This window comes from Sminthopsis crassicaudata, chromosome 1 (assembly GCF_048593235.1).
Source record: "Sminthopsis crassicaudata isolate SCR6 chromosome 1, ASM4859323v1, whole genome shotgun sequence".
Taxonomy (NCBI): domain Eukaryota; kingdom Metazoa; phylum Chordata; class Mammalia; order Dasyuromorphia; family Dasyuridae; genus Sminthopsis; species Sminthopsis crassicaudata.
Genome location: NC_133617.1, coordinates 26,802,762 through 26,829,538, shown reverse-complemented (window position 1 = coordinate 26,829,538; position 26,777 = coordinate 26,802,762). Strand labels below are relative to the sequence as shown.

The window sequence follows — 26,777 nt, the reverse complement described above, 5'->3', positions numbered from 1 at the left end:
GCCCGGCTCCGCGGGGGCAGCCGCGCCCTCCCGAGCACAGCGTGGGCGCCTCGCCCGCGGGGCCCCGGAACGCTGGGAGTTGCTGGGACGGAGAAAGGCACCCACAGCTGCCGGCTCCGGCTCCCGGGCTACTCCCATTCCAGAAGCCTGACTTCTTCCATAGAGGCACCCAAACGCGCGCGCGCGCACACACATACACTCAAACCCAAACGTACTTTGCATCGACCACAGGATATACAATACTGACAGTCGGAATTATTGTAGAAACACGTGTTCGGACCCCGAAATGTACAACCAAAAGACGGTGTGATTTAAACACATTCACGAAATCACATTCAGAAAAGACTAAAGAGACAAAGTTTACAGATACAGTTTCAACACTTGCGTGGATCCCAGAACGTGCAACCGAGAAACAAAGTTCTTTAAACACATAGATGGAGCCACGAATATAGAAAAGCGCTAGGTTGTTTAAGTCTATAAATGTTCCCCCTTCCTCTAATATACAAAAAAAGAAAAATCACTTCAATGCATGAAGGAATCCCGAAGAACAATCCGGAGACAGGAAAACTAGACACACGCATTGATCCACACACAAAAATGAACGCACAGAACACCTACGGATAAAGCAGTGCCGCGCAGGCACATAGTGCATTTTAAGTATTCGCTTTATTAGTTATATATGCATATATATTTTTTATAAATCCCAATCTCAAACACGTGCCCACAATTATATTAAAAACACCAATATCCTGCGACACCCCATGCATAAAGGTAATTGTTTATAGACTCTGTATTCTGCCTGAGGTAGGAAGAGAGTTTAATTCTGCTTTTTCTCAAAGCAAGTACTGTCTGTGAGTGTATGTGGACTTTCATGCCCTCAATATCCACTCCACTCCCGAAAGGGGAGCAGGCAGGGTTTCAGGACAGAATCGGAGGCAGGAGGGGGGGGGGGGGACATCTCCGAATAGGTGAAAGTGGCCAGGATCCGGGGAGTCCACCTTGCCGACCAGTCACCTTTATCCTTTGCACCTTTACTTGGTCCCCTGGGTCCCCATTGGCAAGGGCCTGAGCCTGCAAAGTGAGGTGGGGTGTGCGGAGGGGGTGGAGGGAGAGGTGAGCAGGCTGAGGATATCTAATCCAGGAATCACTCTCGTTATCTGCTCGGCCCCATGGTCTTTCTTCACCTGGGATTTATCAGGCCAGAAAATCAGGGGCGAATTTGTAAAGCAAACAGTGAAACGCCCCTGCCCCAGAGTCAGAGGTGACCGGTTCCCGGGAATCCGGCTTTACTCCAGGTAAGGTGGGGGCCTCGGGCCCTAGGGGGATGGGAGTAGGGGTTAAGGGAATGTGATGGAATTATCTAGCCTGGCGCCGAATGGGTTACTGTTTACTCCCCTCTCCCGCCTCTTTGAGCGCCTCCTGACCAGCACAGGGTCACCGAACTCTCCTCGGCCCTCGGGCTCTGGTCCGGGAGGGGAGGGAAAGTAGAGTCCTGAACGCAAAAGCTGGGGGGGGTGGGGTTGTGAAACTAATAGGTCAGAAGGTTGGGGGGGGGGGAGGGAGACAAGAGGCCTAGAATTAAAAAACGCAGAGAAAAGAAAAACCTTAATTTTTAATACATTCTCGCACTCCCTGCTTCCTAGAAGGCTTTAAATGAACTTTTGTGGAATTAAGTGCTTTTTGTCTGGTTTAGGAAAAGGGAAGGTGATGAGGAGAGGGAGATGTACTGATTTATAGGGGGAGGCTGAATGGAAGGGCTCCGTCTGGCCCGGACTAGCAGAGGGCCAGAGAGCTGAAGGGATCCAAGGCGGAAGCAAGCAATCTAGTCTAAGGCTTTCTATACCGTAGACACCCCCTTTCCTTAATGAGGGGGGAAGGGAAGACGCTACTTCTCCTGCAGCGGAAGAAAATGCAATTCCATTGTGGGCTAAATGCGCGGAGATAGGAGCGGAACATCTGAGGCGATTTTTTTTTTTTTTTTACCAGTGTCTTTTTGACGCACATGGCTAAGAGAGCTTGGCGCCAGCGCTGAGAATTCCCTATGGTCGTCAATGTCTCCTCCACTAAACCTAGGCCCATCTCCTCTCTCTCTCTCTCTCTCTCTCTCTCTCTCTCTCTCTCTCTCTCTCTCTCTCTCTCTCTCTCTCTCTCTCTCTCTCTCTCTCTCTCAGTGTGTGTCTATCTCAGGTATGTGGGGTTTAGAGAAAGAAAAAAAAACAAAACCCTCAAAACTGGAACTTAGAGTATTTTTCAACAGTTCTCCAGATACTGGTTAAGACTGCGTTCGGGAGCTCCCGAAAAGGGCAGCTAACTTGTGTGTGACTTTGGGGTTCAGAGTCTCCACCTTTCTCCATCTGTTACCAGCTCTTGTCATGAAAATGACTATTTGAGGCCGGCTTCAGGATGTTTTCAGGTGGGCCACGACTGTTGTGACCTCTTTTACACAGGAGGCGCTTCCTGACTCTCTCCTGGTCTATTTCCAAGCCCGGCTCTTGCCCTCTTTCAAGTGCATCCCCCAAGTGCACGCGATCTTCTCTCGCCTACCCCCCAGTCCCGAGCCGGCCACAGAGATCTACTGGAAAACGAACTTGACGACCGCAAGCTGGCTCTCTCTCCCACTCTTGCTCTCCCCCCTCTCTGCCCCCCTGCTTCCCAACGGAGGGAGAGAGAGACAGACTCGTTCTACAATCAGATCCCTTGGCCTTCCGTTCATTGCCAGGGATTGCGGGGTTGGAGGAGTGGGGGAGGGGGGGGGGGGCTTGAATTGATACATTTCCTTCGGCTGGCTCAGAGCTGCGCGTTCTCTGGTGGATAGATAGTTTAGGGCTCTCTCCCTAAAAACAGTAATGCCCAGATCTGTTTCTAACCATTATCTCCTCTCTTTAGGCTCAGAATCTGGGCTTGTTCCAGTCCCCAGGGTCCTTCCCTTCCCCATCCCTGTAGCCCCCCTCCTGGCTCTAAAGAAGGGGGGGAAAGTTTGCGGATTATGATTTTTAAAATGTCGCCGTCTTACTAATGGCCTACAAACTTCCGCCAATTACGACTGACCTCCCAGACTGGGCCCCTGGAGACTCGTATTATACCGGGAGGCCGCACTAATCGGAGATCAAAAGCTGGAAGGTGCGAACTCCCTTTGTCTCTCCCCGGCCGCCTAGCCCCCCTCCCCGAGTGTGATAAATCCAGCCTGGCGCCGACTGCGCAAGGGATGATTAATTTGCGAGCAAACAAAGAGGAACCGGTGGCCACCACGCCGGGGCCCCGAGTTAAACATTGGCCAGCAGCTCCCAGCTGCTCCTAGTCCGCGGAGCCGCCGCGCTGGAAGGAGCTAGGACCCGAGCGTCCCTCCACTCCCGCTCTCGGCTAAGGCTGACTGCCTGGCTTCAGGGGAAAACTTGGGCCCGCTCCCTCTCCGCTACAGGCTCCTTCGTCGCCCTCTTCTTCCTTTCTTTACTTTTTCTCTTTCTCCCAGCCTTTTTCCAGTCCCCAGCCCCCACCCCCACTCTTTCCTCTAAAGTAAAACTGGAACTCTAAAGAAAGAGGCTTTGCTCCTCCGAAGACTGAGCAGTGGGCGCTGTCACCAGGGAGGAGATGAGATTTGATTCCCCAGAGGAAATTGGAACAGATAAAGTGAATTCCCCTAGACCCCGTGTCCCCAGGGCCCAAATTCAATCGGCTCCGGAGGCTGCCTTTTAAAGTACTCGAAATCATTTTACTGGGGGGGGAGGAGGGGAGTGGGGGGCAGGATTTTTTTTTTTTTTTTTTTTTTGGGCAATGTTAAGTTCTGGGCTAGGCCCTGGTTCCCGTTTCCCCCGAATAAGCCTCGAGGGTTTGGAGTTGAGGGCAAACGCGTATTGCGCGCGCAGGGTTACGGACAGCACTGCAAAGCACAAGGAACACCGCTGTCCCCGGGATTAAGTGGACAGATGTGGACAGATGTGTGGGCCTCATCTTCTAGGAGGTTGCCTTGTCTGGGAGCCTGAATGCGGTTCAAAATCTCTTTCTCGGCAGCTATGCCCGCCTCTAGCTTTAAAAGAGACAGGCCGACTCTTTTGTGGTCTAAGCGTGTTTATCTGAAAAAAAAAAAAAAAAATTAAGGGGAGGTGGTGGTGGGGTGGGCGGGCTCGTTTACTTTGGCAAGTTTGCTGTAAATATTCTCTTTAGCACGTGTGAGGTCTGGCTGTGGACTATTGCGCTCTTATTCCTACTTAAACTTTCACCCTCATTTGCCTGAGCGGTTCAATTGAGCCCAAGGTGTCACTACAAGGGAGCTGTGTTGACACAAGGCATCCTTGTTTCCCCGGCAGGGTCTTGGACTCTAATTAAGTAGGTTTCCCAGGACTTAGTCAATACCTTCGGACTATATAAACTTTTACTGGGGAGTGGGGGGAGGGGGGGGAGTCCAGCCTGCAGCTTGGATTATTTAGAGATTGCCTGTTGTCTGAACCAACCCCCGACCTCTCCACCAACTCTTGACTCCCGCCCCTTCCTCACCTTCTGGCCTAGCTGCTTCTGAAATTGACAGGCAGTTGAAATCGACTAGGAGAAAGACCACAGCCTCACCCCTACCCTTGTTCTATTCCTGGGTGAGCTTCGGGTCTCTCGTGATGGGCATTTTGGCTTGTAAACGTAGGGGAAAGCAACGGGGAGGGAGGGGGACGCGATAGGGGCGAGATGGGGAGGGGATGCGCAATTGACTTTTATCTTCTCTCGTCTTTCCACGGGGACCCGCTCGCATTTCGGTTCCACTCTTTGCGGAGCGCTTTGTCCCTTATGGGTGTCTCAGACTGAATCCCCAGAATCACCACTGCTCAGATCAGCAAGCTGAGCGGAACCCCGAGATCCAAAGAGTGCATTTGCTTGCTTCTTCAGCCTTCTAACCACTGACTTTACGCCCACCGGCTCTCTGAAGCTCCTCTTTGGGGCAAGAAAAGGACCAGTTTTGCTTTGATCAAACCTCTCTTCTACATGGTTGGAGTGTCAGTAACGATAGGCACATAATTTGATTGTGTTCGTTAGTTTTTTCTCATCTTTTTTCTTTTCCCTTCCTCTCCTTTCTCTTTTTGTATTGCCCCGCCGCCCTCGCCCCCGCTCTCTTTCTCCTCTTTTCTTTTTTATAAACAACAGAACAGAATGCCTCGTTTCTCCCTCTTTGGGGGCTACCAGCACTCGAGGATTTAGACAACCTTCCTGTTTCCACATCTTCATTTCCTGGGGGATCTTGCATTTATGTGTCTCTCTATTTTCTAGTTACCCGCGGCTGGAAGCCTCTGTGTTTTTATCCATTTATTTTTTTTTTTTTTTACCTTTTGCATCTTAGGTTTGGCCAATCTACGAGGACCAGATTTCTGGGTTTTTTGAAAGCTCCCTCTCTAAAAGCACATCTCAAATCTTGTGAACTGGGATGGGGGTCAAAAGGAAATAGATCCGATTGAGGCCATCAGATCCTCCAGTTACTGCTGGCTCTCAAGCCCTAAGTCAGAAAGCTCTAGGTTCCCTTCATGCCTTGAAGAGGAACCAGCCAGACTGCTGCTTTTACAAGAACTTTCATTCACATGTCCTTTGACAGGTCTCTGAATTATTGATCAGGAAAATTTAATGCAATAATTTGAATTCACGTTTGTATGTGTGTGTATGCAGACTGTCAAAGTTGTCTAGATGGGGGCCCGATATTTCTGGTCCTAAAGACTTGCTTTGGCGCCATTGGATTCTCTGTTCCCAAAGCATCGTAGTCCCTACTCAGAATCCTGTTCATCAACGCCTCCTTTTAATGTAAATAATTTTTGGCAAGAGTGAAAAGAAAAAATGTCACTCTAACTATTCTTATTATCATTTTCCTTTTGTCTAAAACCAGTACCTCAGAGCTGGCAAATTTGTAAGAAGATAATGATTTATTTAGATAAGTTGAAGGAGATAGGAAGAGGGGGTTGGGGGGCGCTGTCGTTTTAAACATCTGTGAGGGATTTTTCTTTTTCTCTCCCTCTGGAAGAGGGACTAAATGTGGTTTCCTACTTATATGGAGGTATATATTTTAAGTGTTCCCTTTCTGCAGATATCGCAATCACCTAAAAAAAAAAAAAAGATAATATAGCCTAAGGAATAAACTGAAGTGTATGTATATGAAAATATATATAAATATTATTGTATTGTGCTGTAATACATATTATTGTATAATATCTATATAAAATATTATTGTACTGTGCTGTAATGCATATTATTGTATAATATCTATATAAAATATTATTGTACTGTGCTGTAATACATATTATTGTATAATATCTCTATATAAAATATTATCGTACTTTGCTGTAATATATATTACTTGATGACTTGGGAAATAAATATACATTGTGACGTGTTTTTTAAATATCTATCATAAGATCTATTAACACGTATGTATATTCTTCATAGATTGAATTAAGCAAAAGCGAGTGGCAAAAAACTAAATTTCTCACCAATCAGATATGACCAGAAAATACTTCCTTTCAAAACAAATTAAAATACCTTCCCCTCTTTTCCACACTGATTTTGCCCAGAACGAAGGTTGACGCCCTTTTGGGGGAGATTTCACCCAAGATTTGGACTCTAATCTTGTTGAGAAAGACAGGATGGGGGTGGGGGTGGGAATTAGGGACAGCGGTTAAGGAGCAGCAGCCTGGCGTCCTCGAGGTAATTCTGGAACCCCTTGGAAAGGAAGTCACCCAGCGTAGGTGTCCTAATCAGGAGCCTCATCCACCAGACAGCTTATTTCAATGGTTGGATGGGGCGCCAAGTTTGTTGGACCCCTGCGAGGTGGGGCATCCATCTAACCCCACATGTCGGTTTCCAGTCCCCATAGACAAAAGGTGAGAGAGGCAAAAGCAGAATTGGAGAAAACCAGAGTCTCAGTTTTCCATTCAACAAATGGTTATAGGTGTCCGCAATTGTGGAAGGGAAATAGAGTTGTGTTATGCTCCCAATTTCTCCTTTTTAATTATAATAATCAAAATGAGAAAAGGGGAAAAAAAAGAAAAAGAAAAAGAAACAGAAAGACAGAGAGGAGCGAGCAAAATAGACAAACATGCTCGAGGATTTCGGGTATCTTCTCTCTGGGAGGGATTGACAAAAATGTGTAAAGGAGAAGGTATGGTGAATCGGTCTGGAGCTGTTGTCAATAGACAAATGACAGGCAAGAGAGAAACAGGCTTCCTGAGTTCTGGTGAACTAACCATTTTCATGGAGCCCTGGACACGTTTTCTCAATTTGAGCATACTATCTATTTCTGTTTTTCTTACTGGGTTTCAATTAAAAAGACTGGCTGCTTTGTACTGAGGAGCAGGAGAAAAATGAGGAAGGACAGTGAGGGCAGAAGTTGGGGTTCCCTTTTTTTTTTTTCCCTTCTTGTCTTAATCCTTCCAACTCTGCCAGTGTCTGGATTTGTCAATGTCATTTCTTGATGTTTCATTAAAATAGACTAAATCAGGCTAAGGGTAAAAGCTTCAGGTTTACAATACTGTTTTCATGGTAACAGACCTGTGACGTAGGGAGGGTGAGTTACTCCCACTTAATACTTTGAGAAACTGAGGTTCAGAAATAAAATGATTTTTCCCCCAATGTCAAACAGAGAAGCAGAACCTGGGTTCAAACTCAGGATCTTGACTAGAGAGTTTCCAAGGTGGGAGTAAGAGGAAAGGAGGAGAGAAAGGAAGGAGATGGCAAAAATAAAGGGGGCTCTGTGGTCTGCCCAATATTAAATGAAAGAGAGGCACTTCGGTTGCCTAATTGGAGTGGGTAAGGCAGATCAATCAATCAATCAACATCCATCTATTAATTGCTCAACATTGTCTAGGAACTAAGTCTACAAAAAGAAAAATGAGGCAAGTGGAATTGAAGGATCTTACACATCATGAGGCAGAAAGCACACGCATATATAGGTGTATACAAAATGGAAACAGCATAAATACAAAATGGAGAAGGGGTGCAGAGGAGCATCAGGAAAGGTTCATGCAGGAGGAAGTGGTGTTTAACGTGAGTCTAGAGAGAAGCTAGGAATTCTAAAAGGCTCCGAATTTTCTCACTATTTTCAAAATTGAAACTTTCTCTTTCTCACCCCAGGGAAAACAGAACCTTCTTTTGATCTATATTCAGTATTTTCCAAGACATCCATTCTGTTATTATCCCACTTTGAGTCTCTCAGTCTCTCATATGTCTTGAAATCTGTCTCTGGTTTCTCCTTGACTTCTCAATTCTGTCTCTGTCTCTCCACCACTGCCCACCCCCCACCTCCTGACTTTCCTCAGACCACCCCCCTCCCACTGTCTGAGTCTCAATGATTAGATCCATAAGAGTCTGTCGCTTAGCTCCAGCCTCAACTCCTCTGCTAAGTGTTCCTATGTCTTTCTGAGCCATCGATTTAAATTGCCACCCCCCCCCACACACACTTTCTTGCTTTCTTTCCATCCTCACTCTTTCTGAAGTCTAAAAAGTTAATTCCAATTCATTCTCCAACTAAATGGATGGTCATACAGGGCCAAAGTTCTGGCTAGGTTTTCACAGGCACAATTATCTGGAATTAATCGGGGTGAGGATGATAGAGAGAATATTCTTTGTTTTGAATTTCTGGGTTATTATGACTGTGTAGACCCAGTCTTCTGATTGAAGGAAGCATTATTAAATCCCTAGACAAGGTAAACGACTTTTGATTGACTCCTGTGAACCAATCCTTCCATCCAGGAGCATTAGCCCACACCCCACTCCTAATCCGGAGTGTGTTGTATCTATGCCCCCTTTGCCAGTTGCATTTGGAAATGTTTAACTGTGGGATGCTTGGGAAAAGAGAAAAATACCAGCTACAGAATCCTTCCCCTTTTCAGTCTTAGCTTTGTCCAAGGGGCCAAGGAAAAATAGGATCAGATGAGATGAGAAAAACAATCTGTGTTTTATCAGAAGATGAGCCAAAAGAAAAGGTTTGAAAGAAAACTGAGAAAAAAAAATTAAGGGGGGCTTTTAAAAAAATCTATGAATGGATGAGGAAGTTTTTAGATTTCTTAGTGAGGAATGGTGTACTTAGTTTTTGGAGGATATCTGGGCCTTTTTTTTGGGGGGGGGGATTCCTGGAAAAAAAAAAAAAACTGCTTCTAGCTAATCTTAATCTGGGAGGGAGGACACTGGAGAAGGCAGCTTGAATCTCACCATGAGGGAAATGGAAGAGAAGGGGGATTTACAAGACTCTCAGCTTAGATCTATCCCCTCCAACAAATGTCAAAACTAGCTGAGTGTGGGTCCAGCCCAGACCATGAATGAAACCAGAAAAGTGGGCTTGGGATCTGAGACCCCTCTGCTTGGTTTGTGTATAGATTCAAAGGGAAAACTAACCAAGATATTCTAGTTAGTGAAACTAACTCTCTGCCCACTGACATGGTCACAAAGTTGGGCCAGTTCTACCTCCCCACACACTGCCCCTAGTACCCATTCAGTCCTGCATTCCCCAGCTAGATTACTGGAGTATTTTGCTTTGTCCAGTTTCCCAGTCTTATCCCAGGATTACACTGGAAACTTATTGAGTTTTATTAATAATACTAATAGCACATTTCATTTGGGAATTCCACCAATCATTATTTCTTCTGGGAATAGAAGAGATGTCAGTCTGATGAGAGATGTCATTCTAACCTCAGCTCCTTGCATTCAATTAATTTCTTTAGGAGTAAGAACCAGGTAGCCATAATATTGTCAGGTTCTCTTCAGAGCAGGAAGTAAGGAAATCTTTCTGCCTCTTTCCCCGTTAATTGGAATGTGCCGTGAGAGTAAGCAAACCCAAAAGACTGTTAAAGGGCTGTTACAACTCCCTGTTGTAATTTTAGGGAAATTAATCCCAAAGGGAGAAACAGATAAACACAGACACACAGACACACACACCATAGAAATCAGGACCCACATAAGGAAGACATGATAGAAGGGCTGAGAGTAAGACCGAATCAAAGAGAGACATGCAGAGGGAAACAGCTGATGAAGAAGATAGAGAGATGGAGGGACAAAGAGACAGCTGAGAAACAAAGAGACACAGACCAAGGGAGGCTCACAGAGCTGAACAATCAGACTTCCACTGAGACTCAGAGAGGGGCACAGATAAACAGTGATAAACAGACAGATGGAGACATGGAGAAGCAAACAGTGACTCTCAGGGCAGACAATGTCAAAGGGAGACTTAGCTACTTGGGGGAGGAGGGAGAGAAGGAGAGAGAGAAGAGGGAGGGAGAGGAAAAGGGAGACAGGGACAAAAATGGAGAAGGAAACAAAAGAAAAAGAAAAGAGGGGAGAATTTGAGAAGAAAAATGGGAGAGAGAAGAAAAAGAAATGGGAGAGAAGAAATAGGAAGGAGAGAGAAAAAAAGGAAAAAAAGAGAAGATAGAAGAGGAAGAGAGAGGGAAAGGGGGAAGGGAGAGGAAAAGACAGAGGGAGAGAGAGAGAGAGAGAGAGAGAGAGAGAGAGAGAGAGAGAGAGAGAGAGAGAGAGAGAGAGAGAGAGAGAGAGAGAGAGAGAGAGAGAATGTTTCCTTTCCAGTAAATTCCGCAAATAGGAGAGAGAGACTTTAACCAAGATCAAGCCATCTTCTCCCTTGATTTCTAACTTCTTTTCTTATAGTAGAGTCAGAAAGGGATTTTATTTGCCCCTTTGGGGTCTAGTTGAAGGAAATTATTTTCAGAAATGTCTGATGGAAGTAAAATTTCCCCTTTTGGGTACCTGGCACACAGGCAGCCCATTAGTGTGCCTCTAGTAATTACGGATAGACTGCTCAGCCGGGCTTCAGTACTCTGGGCAGGTTAGGGCCTCTCCTCCAACTGTGCAGCAGGGGTGCAAGGGAGACTTATTAAACCCAGATGAGCAGGACTTGGGGCCATAAGGAAAAGATTTACAATTGAGTCAACTGGGGCAAAATATAGTCATCCCAACATTGCAGGTGTAAATAATGTGTCAGTCCCTGCCCCTCCTCCAAAACTTCTTTACTATGGCTATAGTTATTTTGGGAAAGAAAAAATAGGGGAGGCATGGAATTTTCTTTTTTTTTTTTTTATTAGACAAGGTAAATTATGGTGTTATACTCACTTTTAGGTCTGTGTATTCATAAGTGTCATGATTAATATGAACTAACTTCTGAATTTCATTTTTTCCCTATTTGTGTCCTGAAATGCTAGAACCCAGAAAAAGGGAGGGATTTGGGGGCAGGGGGAGTTGAGGTACTCTGGATCTAGTCCATGGCAGGTGAAGGGAACTGAAAATTAAATTAAAGATCTCAAGGACAAAGGGTTAGGACAGTGGGGGAAGGGCTGACAGAGAAGGGGTAAGAAGCTCACTGAGCTTATTATCCCTGGATGACATTGATAGACCACAGCCACCAAGCCTAGCTATTCAGTCATATTTTCTATACTGGCAAAAATCTTTAGTTCAAGGAGGGAACCAAATTGGAGCTATCAAAAGAGTCACTGTCTCATTGCCTTGGGCAAAAGGTTTTTTTGTTTTTGGTTTGTTTTTTTGCACTGAGGCAATTGGGGCTAAGTAACTTGCCCAGGGTCACACAGCCAGGAAGTGTTAAGTGTCTGAGGCTAGATTTGAACTCAGGTCTTCCTGAATTCAGGGCTAGTACTCTATCCACTGCATCAACTAGTTGCCCCTGAAAAGTTTTGTCAGGGGTATAATGCCTGGAAATTGATGTCCCATTTGTCAATGAATAAGCATTTATCATGCACCAACTGTGTACAAGGCACAGATGATATGGGATACCAAGACAAATAAGGAAACAATTCCTATCCTAAGAGAGCTTCTCTTCTCTCCTTTCTTCTTCTTTCCTCTTTTCTCCATCATTCTTTTTGTCTTTGTGTCTTTCTGTCTCTTTCATCTTCTTTTTTCTCTCTGCTTTTACCCTGCTCTCTTCTTTAATCATAGAGAATATTATATAGCCACATTTCAGTGGTGGGTGTGTGTGTGAGAGAGTCTAGTCTTTTTTTTTTTTTTTTTTTCCCTTGATTTCATCAGGAAATACCTTCCACCAATGCCTACTAGAAGGCAATTTATAGTCTTAGAGGCCTGGGGCACTGAGAGATCAAATGACTCAAGTAGAGTCACACAGCCAGTATATATGAGAAGCAGAATTTGAACCCCATGTCTTCCTGACTCCAAAACTAGCCCTCTGGTCACTATACCATTCCACATTATTCCATTACATCTTTTCTTGTATGGGCTGTGTATTCATTTGGGAGTCACAGGCACCTGTTTTCTGTTCAAATGGGAACAGAAAAATTTGTAGCAACCACACCCCATGTCAGTGACAATTCTAGTCCACCTGGCTTTTATGAAGTTTATCACTGAGTGCTGTCCCTCTCCCCCCCTCCCATCTCATATCAATAAAGATAATTTATTATAAATTATTGGTTATCTGGAGAATATGCTGATCCTTTCTTTCAGCATTTTTACTCTTGCAGTAAAATAACCCTTCCAATAATATATATGATATGTGTGTGTGTGTGTACATAGGCACTTGTCCAGATTATCCAGAGATAACATTTCACACTATAAAGAATGGTGTCTTATATTCCTTATTTCAGTATGCATACATGGTAAACCACCCTGCCTGCCAGCTGAAGTTGACAAGTACAATGACTAGAGTTGTCAACATAACACTTGCTGGGGGGAGGGATATAAAATCTATGGCACCTTCCAATCAGTTTCTGGTTGGATCTAAGGCACTTGCCCTTTAAGTGGTCATAGGGAGATAAGTAGATGGAAAGGATGCAAATAGATAGATAGACAGCAACAAATGTTTGGGATCAGTTGAAGTAATAGTTTGATACTGATCTTATCCTATAGAACATAGGCTTCTACATTTAAAGCTTTTGAGGTCATGCAGTCCAGGACTCAAGACAGGTGGCACATTGGATAGAGTGCTGAGCTTGAAGTTAGGAAAACATCTTCCTGAGTTCAAATCTGACTTCAGACACTCACTAGTTGTGTGACCCTGAGCAAGCCACTTAAACCGGTTTGCTCTAGTTCCCTTCAATAAAATGAGCTGGAAAAAGAATGACAAACCACTCTGATATCTGCTGAGAAAACCCCAAAAGAGGTTACAATTAATCCCCCATGACTGAAAAGTGACTCAGTAACAAGTCCAACCTCTAATTTTGCAGATGAGGAAACAGGCTCAAAGAGTTTAACTATGACAATGTGTTTTCCATAGGTTTGCAATCCAAGTTTTCAGTGACTCCATTCACCGAATCCACTTTTTGTTTTGGCCAGGGTCTTCCCTTGCCAGACTGATATGTTTTGTTATTTTAATTTTTTAACTAGGTAAAAGAAGCCATTCTGTGCCTCATTTCTTACAGCTTTAATCATTGATTGCCATTGCCTCAACTAAATAGAGATCTCCTAGTGCATCCATGGCCATCTCTGGTCATCCCAATCAATGTCCTGCTCCTGGATTCAGATGGCCCAGGGGGAGAGAGTGAGTCAGGTGACTTTGCATAGCCCTCCCTCACTTAAATCCAATTCACTTGCATGTCATGGCATCATCTCACTGCTGTCGTGATCATCTTCCAGAATGAAGGACAAATAACTATTGCATGCAAGCTCTCATACAAGTCCTATCACAATGGTGAATGGAGTGAGTTGGGAGCTAGAAGGCTGGATAAATAGATATTTTAAACTTATTTTCATAAGGTTGTTTCAAGTATCTCAATACCCAACTTTGTATAGTGGAGTTCACTGGGGAAAATGATGACTTTGAAATTATGGACCTGTAGTAGATACTTGATTCTGGATCTATAACTTTATCTGAGCAGAAAGGTCATACAAGCTTTTGTTGTTGCTGGGGGGTGGGGTCTGCATGGGAGATTCCATCCATTCCCTTCTGCCTTTTAGCCTTTTCACATGCACTTTCTAGGGTGGATTTCAATGGGGAAAATGATGGCTATGGGATCTGTATTAGATACTGGGCTCTGGATCTATATACTGTTACCCGATTGGAGAGATCATGGAATCTTTTGTTGTTGTTGGGAGTGGATTCTGCAAGGGAGATTCCATCCTCTCCCTTCCACCTTTTACCCTCTTCAGAAGCACTTTCTAGAGTGGATTCCGGTGGGGAAAATGATGGCCTTCAAGTTATGGGACCTGTATTAGATACTTGGCTTTGGATCTGTATAATCTTACTTGACTGGAAAGATCATGGAATCTTTTGTTGTTGTTGGGAGTGGATTCTGCATGGGAGATTCTCTTAGTTTCTTCAGATGCACTTTCTAGAGTAGATTTCGGAGGGGAAAATGATGACCTTCAAGTTATGAGATCTGTATTAGCTACTTGGCTCTGGATCTATAACTTTACCTCAGGGGAAAGATCATGGAATCTGTTGTTGTTGTTGTTGGGAGTGGGGTCTGCATGGGAGATCCCATCCACTCCCTTCCCCCTTTCGGCATCTTCAGCAGCACTTCCAACCCCGAATGTGGCTGTAGCTTCGCTCTTAACGGGGTTGCTTTTTCCCCTTCTCTAACCGCTGGATGGCGCTCGAGAGAGACTTCACCCCGAGGCTCTAGACAAGTGTGTTTGTCTTACCTGCGCGGCTCTCGGCGCGGGCTACACGCTGGGCTGCCGGGAGCAGCTCTGAGACTGAGCAAGGCTCGGGCGAGGCTGGGGCAGAGGCAGTGCCGAAGCTTGGGCAGGGAAGCCCACGGAGAAGGGGAGAAGAAGGAAAAGAAATAGCCAAGCTGCCCAGCCTGAGGCGGCTTGCATCTTTCGGGGAACAAAGGGGTTCGGGGAATGTTGGAAAGAAGCGGAGAACCAGAGGGACCTTTGGAAGAGCCAGAACCCCAGTTTCGTAGGTCAGGCACGTCCCACAGGAGCGGCCAGGTCTTAAATTCCTCTGGCTCAAGCAGGGAGAATAAAGGACTGGCCGAATCTTTCCATGACCCCCCCCTCCCCCACCCCAACACACAAAGGCTGGTGGGCCCCGGGTTAGCCGGGCAAATCCGAGTGATGGACCTGAGGGTTGGGCTTACGTGGGGTGAAGGCGGGCACTGTTTCCAGGAACTTTGGAGAGAGGATGCACTTTTGGGGAGAAGTCTCGGATTCTAGATGGGCTGGAGTACCTTTCTGCCCTCCCTGGGAAACTGAGGCCTCTCCTTCCTCGCTCAGGGGGCTGCCTGGGCGAATGAATGAGCCTGAGAGCTTCCTGGGTTTGCTTCCTTTAGGAAGGGATCCTGTTTAATCGTCACTTTGCCAAATGCCAAGTAAAAAATAATGGAATTCTCTTCACTTCCCTCTCTGCCCCGCCCCACCCCCCAAATAAAACAAAACAACCCAAAGGTGACGCGTTGTACTGGGAAGGGAGTAAATGGAGTGATCGTGCTTGGAGCTTTTCCTGTGGTCTCACGCTGAGGAGAGGAAAGCATTCGGGGGAGTTGTCCCCTTTCCCCAAGGATCTCGGGCGCTAGAGCTCAGTGGCTCTAAGGGACGAGATCCGGGTCTCGGCCAGGCCAAGAACAGCGAGTCTGTTAGTATGCTCTCCCTCCAATCCAGACCCGGCAGCCTGGTCTCTAGAGGCAGCCGATCCTGGGTACTGGGGGCAGCCAGCGCTTGGCAATTCCCCCACATGGGAGCTTCCACCGCGACTCTCCCAAACAGAGAGAGGAGAGAGCAGCGGCTGTGGCGACTCTTCTATCGAGAGCTGAAAAGGAAAGTGTTCTCTATTGGCACGAGTTGGAGCGGTCATCCGGCCCAACTCTGACTCCGATCTTAAAAGGGCAAAGCGCCTTTCCCGTTGCCTCCTCCCTGGAGGCCCAAAGCTCGTCGGTACCCGGAGCTGAGGACAGAGGGAGAACCTTCATTTCTCCAAAATTAGATTTGATGCATTTGGATAAATCTGTCCCCCCATCCCCTGGAAGCTTGGCCCTTTTCTTTGGAAAACAAACAAATAAACAAAAGACACTTAGAAGGTCGAAGAGGAGAAGGGAGGAGAGATTGTCTGCTCAGGCACGAGGGGGGAAATCGTTGTCGTTTTGTTAAATTATATTTAGCCTCATTGATTGGCTGCTTCACCAGGAAGCCGGGATGGGGTAACATGTCCAAGACTTCCTGGGCCCTTGCCCCTTCCCCTCTCTTCCCCCTCTCCATCCCCCAGATTTCTGGTTTAATTGACTCCTTGTTCTCATGAAGGAGATTTTGGGAAACAATTTTCCCCAACCCCTTTCAGAGCTCTGGTCTTTCTTTCCAGCAAGGCCACAACGGAACATCTTTTCAAAGAAATTTCTTTCCTTTCTGCTTCTATTGCCTTTTCCCTCCTCTACATTTTATTTGATCGATGAAAGAGACAGTCTGGCCCATAATTAGGTCAATGAAATCGATGTTTATTCCTTGGACGGTTTGGGAATTAATAAATTTCCCTTTCATGTGCGGCAAGGTTCAATCCAACCTGCTATAGACTTCACTTCTCCACCCCCTTCCCCTCCAATGAATTTCGAAAGAAAAAAAAAAAAAATTGAAAATGAAGTCCTTCTCTCTCCTCCTCCCCACGGAATCCTTACTTCGCACTGCACTTTAGCTAGGACCCCTTTCTTCTGTTCTCCCTTCTAGCTCTGGGCAGACTATTGCCATCTCCCCCCCTCCCCATTACCAAATAATTTCCCTAGCATGTCAATCCACTCCCGTTCCCATCCACGCGGACACCTCCTCCTTGGGGGGAATGGCACTTAGAGAGTTTCAGAGCTGGAAGAGATCTTGAAACAGACGATCAAGAGCCAGGAGAGAGTTTAGATCGTTGGCTGTCAGAGCGGGCGTAGAGCTTAGAACAGAGTATGTTAGCGTGGGAGTGAGTACCTTGGAACATGTTGAGAACAGGGAAGGGCCCCTTAGAACACAGAGTGTAATGGTGAGCCGTAAAGTGTAAACTCCTCGAGAGCTGAGATTGTATTTGTCTTGGTATTTCCAGTGTCTAGTACAGTGCTTGGCATCCAACATAAGCTTAAGTAACTGGTTGGACTGAAAGAGCATCTAATCCAACTCTTGTGGAAACTGAGGTCACACACAGAGGTTGGGGGGGAGTTCAGTAAATAAATTCAGGAAATTCTCTTTTACATCTAAAAATTCCAAACTCTAAAATCCTGTAGTTCTCTTCCTCTGTCTGTCTGTCTCTGTCTCTTTTTCTCTGGCTTTGTGTCTCTCTGTTTCTCTGTCTGTCTGTCTCTGTCTCTTTTTCTCTGGCTTTCTGTCTCTCTGTTTCTCTGTCTGTCTGTCTCTGTCTCTTTTTCTCTGGCTTTCTGTCTCTCTGTTTCTCTGTCTTTTTCTGTCTTTCTGTCTCTGTCTCTATCTGTTTCTCTTTCTCTGTCTGTCTCTGTCTCTCAGTCTTTTTCTCTCTGTGTCTCTCTCTGTGTCTCTCTTTGTCTCTCTGTCTCTCTCTCTGTCTCTGTCTCTCCCTCCCCCCCCCCCCTCTTTCTCGGTTGCCCGCCAGTGTATTGAATGGGGGCAGGGAGACCCATGGAGCCAAGTCCTAATAAGATCAATAGAAAGAAGACGGTGAATTACGTTCACAAAGGTCCTGAGCCCCCTTTGACATAAACAGGCAAAGTAATTGGACAGTGGGAAAAGGAGAGAGGTGGATTCCAGTTAATTAGTCGAGAAACGAATGGAACTAAGCCGGGCTCTGAATGGTCCCCGCGTCGCTGTTTGTTATCGGGGATTTGGGCATCAGCTTTTGTGCTGCCCAAATTGGATGTGAGTTGCGCAGGGGCCGCGCCTGCTCGGCGAGGTGAGCTTGGCGGCCCCACGGCCAAGCCAGGCGGGCGAGCGGGGAGGCGGGGAGCCCGGCCAGGCCGGGCCGACCTCATTAGCTCTCGCGTGCTCCCATCTCGTCTGCCTGGGACCTAATAGGCCGTGGCACCCCGCGACCTCTGGGCGCCTGGGCTCTCACAGCGCGGCCCGGGAGAATCGCCACACCCAGGGGCGTCTCTTTCTCGCCTCCCCAGGCGCTGGCTCCCTGGCGCCGCTGGCCAGCTTTGCTCGGCGGCTGGGCTGGCTGGCCCAGCTGGAGGAAGAGCAATTGGGCATCCGGCTCAGGAACCCGTTTTTAGGAGTCCAGAGCTGATGGAGCACCTGGTTTAGGCCCTTCCCTCCCCATCCCTTTAACCAATCCCCGTCTACCAAGGGGCAATGGGACACCAACAGATTGGTGGTTCTGGTAAGACACTAAGGAATTAATTAACCACAGAACACGATCTGTAGCTCCCCCCCCCCCCAACTCCCGATTTCCTAAGCGATTCTTAAGGACCCCCACCTGCCAGGGTGGTATTGTCCAGCTGTATTGTCCAGGGGAGCAGAGAAAGGCCTGCCTGAGGTCACACCGCGAATAAGTGTGAGGGAGGGGGAGAGGTCGGGAGGGAGGTACCGATTGCCGTTTCACCGAATCTCAGAACCGGAAGCAATCTCAGGAGTCGGGGAGTTCGACCTATATCTATCTGTACAAGAACCTTTTCTACTCTGGCCTGACACGGGGTCATCCAGGCCCGGCCATTTCCCGGATCCTGGGTATTGTCTCAGGGCCCAGTTCTCAGAAAAAGCCTGAGTGGAACTCAACATTTTCCAGATAGATAGAAACAGAGGCATAGAGACCTAGATAGAGACGTAGAGAGACTTAGAAATAGCTATATAGACATAGATAGATAGATAGATAGATAGGTAGATAGATAGATAGATAGATAGACAGATAGATAGATGATAGATAAGATCTAGATCCATAGTCTATATGTGTAAACGTTATATACGTAATACATATGTAGGGGCATATACATAGAAAGAGACAGAGAGACAGGCCCCTCTGTCTAGACCGTAGGATCGGAGATTTGGGAAAAGTTTGAGGGCACCAGGAACATTTTCATCCTGGTTCAGATAAGGAAACCGAGGCCCCGAAAGGCTGCGATTTGTCCATTTCGCGCAACTAATAAGTGTCGAAGACCGGGACTTGAACTCAGTCTTCCTGACTTTGAATCTAGCGCTCCTCTGAGCTCCTTCTTCTCTGTTTTCGCTTTCCCTCCTTCTCTTTGCTTTTGTCCGTGTTTCTGTCTCTGTCCGTTTCCTTTTCTATTTTCTTAATTTCTCTGATTCAAACAATCGACCAAGTCCGCGAGATCCAAATTTTGGAGTCATTAGAAAGAGAAATTCTGAGGATGGATGGAGACAACGGCTAAATGACTCGGATTATCGTCTCAATTCCCCGGTTTTTTTGCTCGCCGGGGCCCAGCTCCGGGGTACAGAACGGGAACTGGGACTCGGGGACTCACGGGTCTCCTCCCTCCCTCATCACATCAAATACAGGCTAAGGATGCGCTTTTGAGCTTTGGGTGCCCACATGATCCAAGTGAAGACAATTAGTGGGAGACGAGCGATGGCTGAATGGAAAGTTGGGCTGGTGACTTGATTTCACCCACTTAGCCAGCGCCTCTCGCTATGCCTTTGTTTCTAGGGTTCGCAGAGGATCCCCGAAGAAGAAACCGACGCCCTCGGAGTGTCCTTGGACGTGTCTCCGGTGCCTCCACGCTTGGGTTGCCCGGCCTCTGAGCTCTCCAGCCTCGCGAGTCTAGCCCGGAAACGGCCAATTGGTTTGCGGTCGGGTACCGGGCCTCAGCCCCGGAGGCTGGCGGGCAGAGGGAATGTGCCCAGCCTCCTGTGGCCAGCCCGAGCCACTGCTGCGCTTGCTGGAGCCCCAAGCAATCTAGCCCGGCTCCCTCCTCCCGCTCTTTGTCCCTGTCCCGCCCTGTCTCTTTCAGGGGGTGCCCCAGCCCGTGGCTGCTTGGCAAGAAAGCCCGGAGAGTGTGCCATGGCCTGGGAAATAGCCGTGCCTGCGGGCGTCGAGCTGCTGCTTCAAGTTTCTTTCGCTGTCACAGTCCCCTCCGAAGGCCGAGGGTCTAAGTAAACGCCTGGGCGTCTTGCTCCCCCATCTTTTGCACTTTTGAGCTGGGGTGAGTCGACCTCCCCAAATCTGGGGCATCCCCTTCTGGGAGGAGGAAACCCGGATGAATGCTTCGGATCTGGCTCGGATCTCAGGATCACAGCCTCACAGAGTCAGAATAGGAAGGAATCTTAGCTAGTTCGGTCGCCCTCTTTTCACAGAAGGGGAAATTGAGGCCCACAGAGAGACCAGCATATCCCCCAAAGTCAGGCAGCTCATTTGCTGCAGAGCTGAAACTCCAACGATTTTTTACTGTTTTACAAGCGGCTCGACATAGTTGAAAATCACCTTCTCACCCTATCCTTCTTTCATCTTTCAGTTGTTCTTTCCTTCCGTAGATTTCTTTCCGTAGTTACTTTCCTCTGGGCCTTCTGGTCCTTCATCTGTGAAATGGGACACAGTAGACATTTCACAGATGCTAAAAAAACTAAGCAGTTGAACTCCATGGTTGACTTCTTTCCAAATTTTTCCATTCTAGAAATTCAATCTACAAATCGGGGAGAGTGCAATATCCAAGATTCCTTTCTAAAAAGTGGTTGCCTTGTGTGACTGAGGAAATGACAGGATTGGCAGGTGTGAAGATGTTTTTCTAGTTGATATGAATTTCTGTCCATCGCATTGAGATGTTTTTTTTTTGTTGTTGTTGTTTTTTGTTTTGTTTTGTTTTGTTTTGTTTTTGTTTTTGTTTTTTGTTTTGTTTTTGTTTTTTAGCTCATTCTGGGTTTCTATAGGCTGCAGGTTAGGGGAAGGGGGTTCTGAACAGAGGAAATAGAGGACTAATAGATTTCAGTTTTTCTGATACTCACTCACCCTTGTTTCTATTTCCTTTCCCCAAACAACCATTTAGGGAATGGGCATGTAGAAATAGCTGTTGAAAAAAATCCATCATTGGATCAAAATGGAGTTTCTAAAGCTAAAAGAGAATGGAAATTTGGTCATTTTTGTGATCCTGCTGGGATCTCATCTCTACACATTATGCATTAGTCATTGCTGATGGGTAGGTTTGGAGAAAAAAAGGTCCTATTCTTCAGTTCAGGTTTCTTTATAGGCGTAATATGACTCCCTCCTCAACTTGTATGGCTTGACTAGGGAGACTGAGCACCCTCAGATCAATCCCTCCCAGATCCCTGAATCATCATGCTTAGGCAGAGTTCTCAGCAGAGAGGCAATTTGCCCTGGAGCATGAAGTTTGTGTAAAACCTCTTGTGATCTATAACAGGGCTTCTTAAACTTTCCACTCTTGATCCCTTTCAGTCTGAGACATTTTTTATGTGACCCCCAGGTATGTAGAAATGTAAAATAGGCATACAAATCAAATGTTTACTGATAATAAATCATAATTTTGCAGCCTCTAATTCAGTTATAAGATCCTGTATGAGGTTTTGAGCCACAGTTGAAGAAGCTGGAGTTTATAAGATTGTGTATTGAGTGATAATCTTGTTATGTATCTCTCTGTAGAGCCATGTGAAGATGTGAGCAAAGGATCAGTCCTGTGTTACCCACTGTAAAGCTTAAACTAGGGAGGCATCTTGGTACTGTGGGAAAGGGGCCAAACTTAAAGACACATTTGACATCCTACATTTATGATCTTGGTCATGTCACTTGAATCTTTGGGCCTTAATTTCCTTATGTTTAAAGGGATGTGGTTGGAGTAGCTAACATTTACACTCCCTTTAATTTATAGATCAATTTTCTTCAGAAATGCCATCTTTTGTATAATGGAGCGATCTGCTCCATTATTATAATAAAAAGTTCATTTAAATAGTATGCTTAACTCCCCATCTCACACCCAAAGTCACTGACAAATATAATTTAGGCAGCTAAGAGGCTGGTTGGTTAGATCACTGGACCTAAAGTTAGGAAGCCTTATGTTCCTATCCTGCCCTAGGTATTTATTTTAAATTTTTTTCTGGTTATCCATGTACATTAATTTTTTAATGAATCATGTTGGGAAAGAAAAATCAGAACACAAAGGAAAAACCACTGAGGGGAAAAAAAAACAGCAAAAAGAAAGAAAAAGTAAATATAGCATGTGTTTATTTACATTCAGTCTCCATAGTTCTCTCTGAATGCAGATAGTGTTTTCTATCTCAAGTTTATTGGGATTGCTTTGGATCACTGAACCTCTGAGAAGAACCAAGTCTGTCACAGTTGATCATTCCACCATCTTGTCACTGTGTACAATGTATTCCTGGTTCTGCTTGTCTTGCTCAGCATCAATTTCATGTAAATCTTCCCAGACTTTTCTAGACAAAAGAGGCAAGATGCTCAGTGTCTCTCCTGTTTTCTCCTTACAGAATTCCAATCAAGCAAGCATACTCAGGGGAAAGAGATGGGCTGAAATTTTGTAAGGAAGCTGGAGCTTGACAGAGAGGAAGAAGATTGATCAAAACTACCTGTGACTCAAAGCAGGACTTGCTAGAGCTGGAGTCTGGGTATGGGTAAGCCTAAAGCCATAGCTATAGAGGACTGGAAGAATCCAATGATTGGAGCAAAAATACAACCTGGGACTCATCAACTCTCTAGAGACATGAGCCACCTACGGATATGCACAATTCAAGTGAACTTTGTGAAATCTCTTCAAGTCTCATTTTAGAATGCAATGCCTTTCCAAATTGCCTCTCCTCCCAACCCATTCCAGAAGGAAAAAACAACTTCAAGTGAGCTCTGGGTCTTTTCTAAGCTGCTTCCCCTACTTTCCAAACCACAAGGAACTAGTGAGAGAACAGGGTAGAAAACTTCAACCTCCCCCATTCTCTCTCTGGCCTATTTCCAATAATTCAAGGTATCATCAAGTGTTCTAAACTCAATCTATGGAGAAGGAATATTGAGGGAAGAGAAAGAGAGGAAGGGAGAGAAGAAAATGAAAAATGAGAAGAAAGTGTGGAGGGAGTGGAAGAAGAAAACAAAGATAACAGGGGGAAAAAGAAAGAAAAGAGTTAAAAAGAAGAGGGGAAATAAGAAAGATTAAGGAAAATAAGGTTGAAATGGGGCCAGCCAGTAAGTAGCCAGCTGCTCAGTTGCCTCTGTGTATCTCCCAAGTCTCATTACTTAACATGCTTCCAAAGTTATCTATCTATTTCCCTATTAATGTATCCATTAAATCACTCTCTAGTCTTTCCAAGTAACCAATTCCCAAAGTGGACTCCACCCCCCTCAACCCCCAGGAATATGGTTTCACTATGATAGCGATTGTCTAATACCAACAACTTAGGAGTTAAGTTATCATTCATTAGGGCTTTCCAACAGTCGTCTCTGTCCTCTCCCTCCCCCATCCCTTATAGAATATTAGTCCAAGATGAAACCCAGTGAAGAAAGATCTTTGTAAAAGGATTTCCCCTCCATTCTTCCCTCCTCTCCCCTTTCCCATCCCTCATCATCTTCCCATCACCATCTCTCTAATAATCATGGAGCCAATCAGTAGGCAGGGGAGGGAGTCAGAAAGAAAGATTTTCCTCCTGGGAGTCCTGATCTCTTCCTTTTGGATCAGGTGAGCATATGATCCTGCTGGGGGGAGGGGAGAGAGGAAGTTAAGGCAAAATGGAAGGAAATTTCCATGATTTTCCTGGAGAAAAGATCTACTTTTATGATTTGTTTTATACTCAGAGCAGATCTAGGATGAGGAAGAGGGCACAGGAATGGGGAAGCAACTTGAGAGGAGTAAGAATCAGTCAATATCCAATCATTTATCCTACTAATGACTTTTAGTAAACCAGACTTTATTTCTAGGTCTTCTACTCTTCCCCTTCTCACCTGCTATCTGCTAGGAAGGATTTTTTTTTTTTTAGGATATTTTTAAAAGAAGCTATTTAAATGATAGCCAATGGATGGATCTCCCCCCACCACCAGCTCAAAATGGAGCTCAAAATGGATTCATGTTTATTTTTCTTTCACAAACAGCTGATTGAGTTTGCTTTAAGGTGCACAAAATCCCCCCCAAAACAAATAAACAAAAAAACCCAACCCAATCCTTAAAAAAAGAAAGAAAAAAAGCACATGGGTCCAGGCAGTGTTAAATCTATGTGTGCCTGGGGACTGTGTGTTTAGGCCCCTCGGAGATCTGAGTTGTTTGCAGGGCTGTGTAATAAATGGGTCCAGCTTCAGGTGAGGAGAGTTGGGAGGGTGGGGACAGGAATGCTGGGACAGATTTACACCTGTCCGTACAGCTGCCATCAGCAATCCTTACAGCCTACAGAAATGACCCCTGGTGCCGGCTTGTCTGGGAAGCATCAGGTTCAGTTTTGCATCGAAAGCCCCAAGAGGGGGAGAGATTGATCGTCCTCTCCTCTTCCCCCCCCCCCCATTCCCCCCTTCCCCCATTGCTGACCAGCCAGAAGTCTAGCCCTGGCTCCCTCCCTCATTCTCTCTGTCAGACAAATATCATAATTGACCTTTTGCGTCCCTCTGGTCCTTGTGTCTGCCCTCCAACTAATGAGGGCTTGTGCACAGGAGCAGAGTTCATGGCTGATGAGGATGGCGGGGTCCATCTCTAGAAATCGGTCTCTAGGATTCAGACTTCAGGCCCAAAGACAGTAGTATTTAGCATTCTCTAAAGGGGAGAGATCTTCCTTCTTCCCCACCTCCCCCCAACCCAGTCCCCTAGACAGTTGAATGACTGATATTATCCAGATGCCTTAGGAATCTGGCTCCCAATCTTCCCTCGCCGGCTGCCCCAGTGTCTCTGCAGAAGGGTGGGAGGGGAGCGGGTGGGTTCCGTCTCTCCACAGAGGCCTGTTGCCACCTCTCAGGGCCTGCTGAAAGCCCCTCTCAGCCAGGCTCTTCAGGATGGGGTGCTCTGGAGCCAGAAACACTCAGAAAGGGATGTTTGACACTCTCAACACCCAGCCCTTTCTGTCCCAGAAAGTGGAGTGGGGCCTGTTACAAGTCATTTACTACAGGCAAGGCAGATGGGTCCCCAATCAGTGCTAAGTGTGGGTTGACTCGGGGGCAGGGTGGTCTGGATTTTTGTTAGAGTGGATAGGAGGCCTCACTTTGTTGTCTAAATTTTTGTTGGAATCCTAGCGGTGTAGCTTTGATTAAATCCACGTATCTCTCTGGGCCTCAGTTTTCCTCATCTGTAAAATGAGGGGGTTAATACTAGCAGATAAGCTCTAAGCTCCCTTCTACTTCAAGATCTATGAGCCTGTGGAGTTTTTAAGCCCTTGATTTTTTGTTACACGTATGCTGGGTTTGAGCCTCAGCTCTGCCATTTAACTACTACTTTAACCTTGAGCAAGTTCCCTGCCAAAGAAGCCAGGAAGGAGGTAAGATCACAGCAGTTTTTGGTTACTGTGGGAGGATGAGGATGGATGGAGTGGTAGAGTGAAAATGACTGAAAGAGTAGCAGAGGTTGAAATCCAATCTTAGAGAATGCCTACCATGGACAATTCAATTCAATTCACATTTATTAAGCTCCCACTATGTGCCTCAGCCAAAGCTGAGGGTCCCCCACCTGAGAAGGACCTCCATTCCTTTTTTTTTTTCTTCTTTTAATTCTTTAAACATTTTTTTAAAAATCTGTTTTATTTTAATTTATGAGATAAAATAAACATTTCCATAATATAGTACAATAAAAAGATGATTGCCCATGAAACTATAATTCTATTATTTACAACTTACTGTTCCTTTTGAATATATAATAAAGTCTTTTTGTAAATTTCATTTTTTTCTCCTTGTCATTTTTTCTTATCCTTTTCCACACTAGATGGTTATCATTAGACACAAATATCTATATATATAGAGAGAGATCTATGCATATATATACTTAAAAACATATTTATACACACATATAATTGTTTTATACATACTTCTACTTAGTTTTTTTCTTAATGAACATTACTTAAATGTCTACTGTATGCACTGTGCTTAGTCTTTGGCATAAAAAAAGAAGTAAAAAAGTCACTGTCCTCATGGATCTTTACATTCTAATAGGGGAGAAAATATATAAACAAATACATGGAAAGTAAGCTATCTACAGATATATAGGAAATAGAGGGAAGTCACTGGAATTAAGAGGGGTTGGGAAAGGCTTCCTGTCATCCTCTTTTCTGTACAAAGATGGAGAACTAAGTGGATGGAACAATGCATTTCTTGTTGGACTTGGATGATTTCTGGGTTTATTTTGCTAAAGCTTAGTTGTAACAGAGAGAACTATGGGGAAATATAGGTGATGTAAAATGAAATTATCAATAAAAAGCGAAGGAAAAAAGAATAATGAAGCTTGGGGGCCTTTATTCTGAAATTCTGAGGTGACATCTGCCATCTTTCTGTGAATGGAGATAGCAGCCTGCTTTTTGGGGTCTAATGGAGGGAAAACTGCAATCTAAAATGGTAACTAGGGACTTACTTAAGTCAGTTAGTTAATACTTCCAAAGCAGTTCTCAAACCTTCAAAACACTATGTAAATGTCTTCTATTATTAGTGGTATTATAAACTTAGGATAACCTATTAGATGGAGACCTAGAATTGGAAAGACACAACTAGTTGTATGACCCTAGCCTCTATATAACTTAGTCAATTTCCTCAGGCTTATCTATTAAGTTAAAGAGTTGTGGGAAGGGAAAATGAAAACATATATGGATACACACATATATAATTATTTTATACATACTTCTACTTAGTTCTTTATTGATGCAACATTAATTAAGTGCCTACTGTATATCAGGCAAAAAAAAAAGAGGCAAAAGAGTCCACCCTGAAAAATGAATTACCCCTTGGTTCATTGTGAATTTCAAATGCTAATATCAGTATTGTAGATAGAAATCCATTAACAAATAAATGAAATATTTTAATTGGATAGAGTTGGTAGCCTGTTTGATCTCCA

At 45.3% G+C, this 26,777-nt stretch overlaps 1 long non-coding RNA gene across 2 annotated transcripts; it reads left to right on the top strand.

Annotated features, from left to right (window-relative positions):
- Positions 1–1,063: 1,063 nt before the first annotated feature.
- On the top strand, positions 1,064–25,613 carry LOC141558983 (uncharacterized). 2 transcript variants are annotated; one of them, XR_012487191.1, is made up of 3 exons: positions 1,064–1,295; positions 19,469–20,527; positions 22,252–25,613. It is a non-coding gene; the product is annotated as an uncharacterized LOC141558983 (long non-coding RNA). The 2 variants fall into 2 exon arrangements; XR_012487193.1 differs by having other exon boundaries at positions 1,090–1,295; positions 19,469–19,964.
- The last annotated feature ends 1,164 nt before the right edge of the window (positions 25,614–26,777 follow it).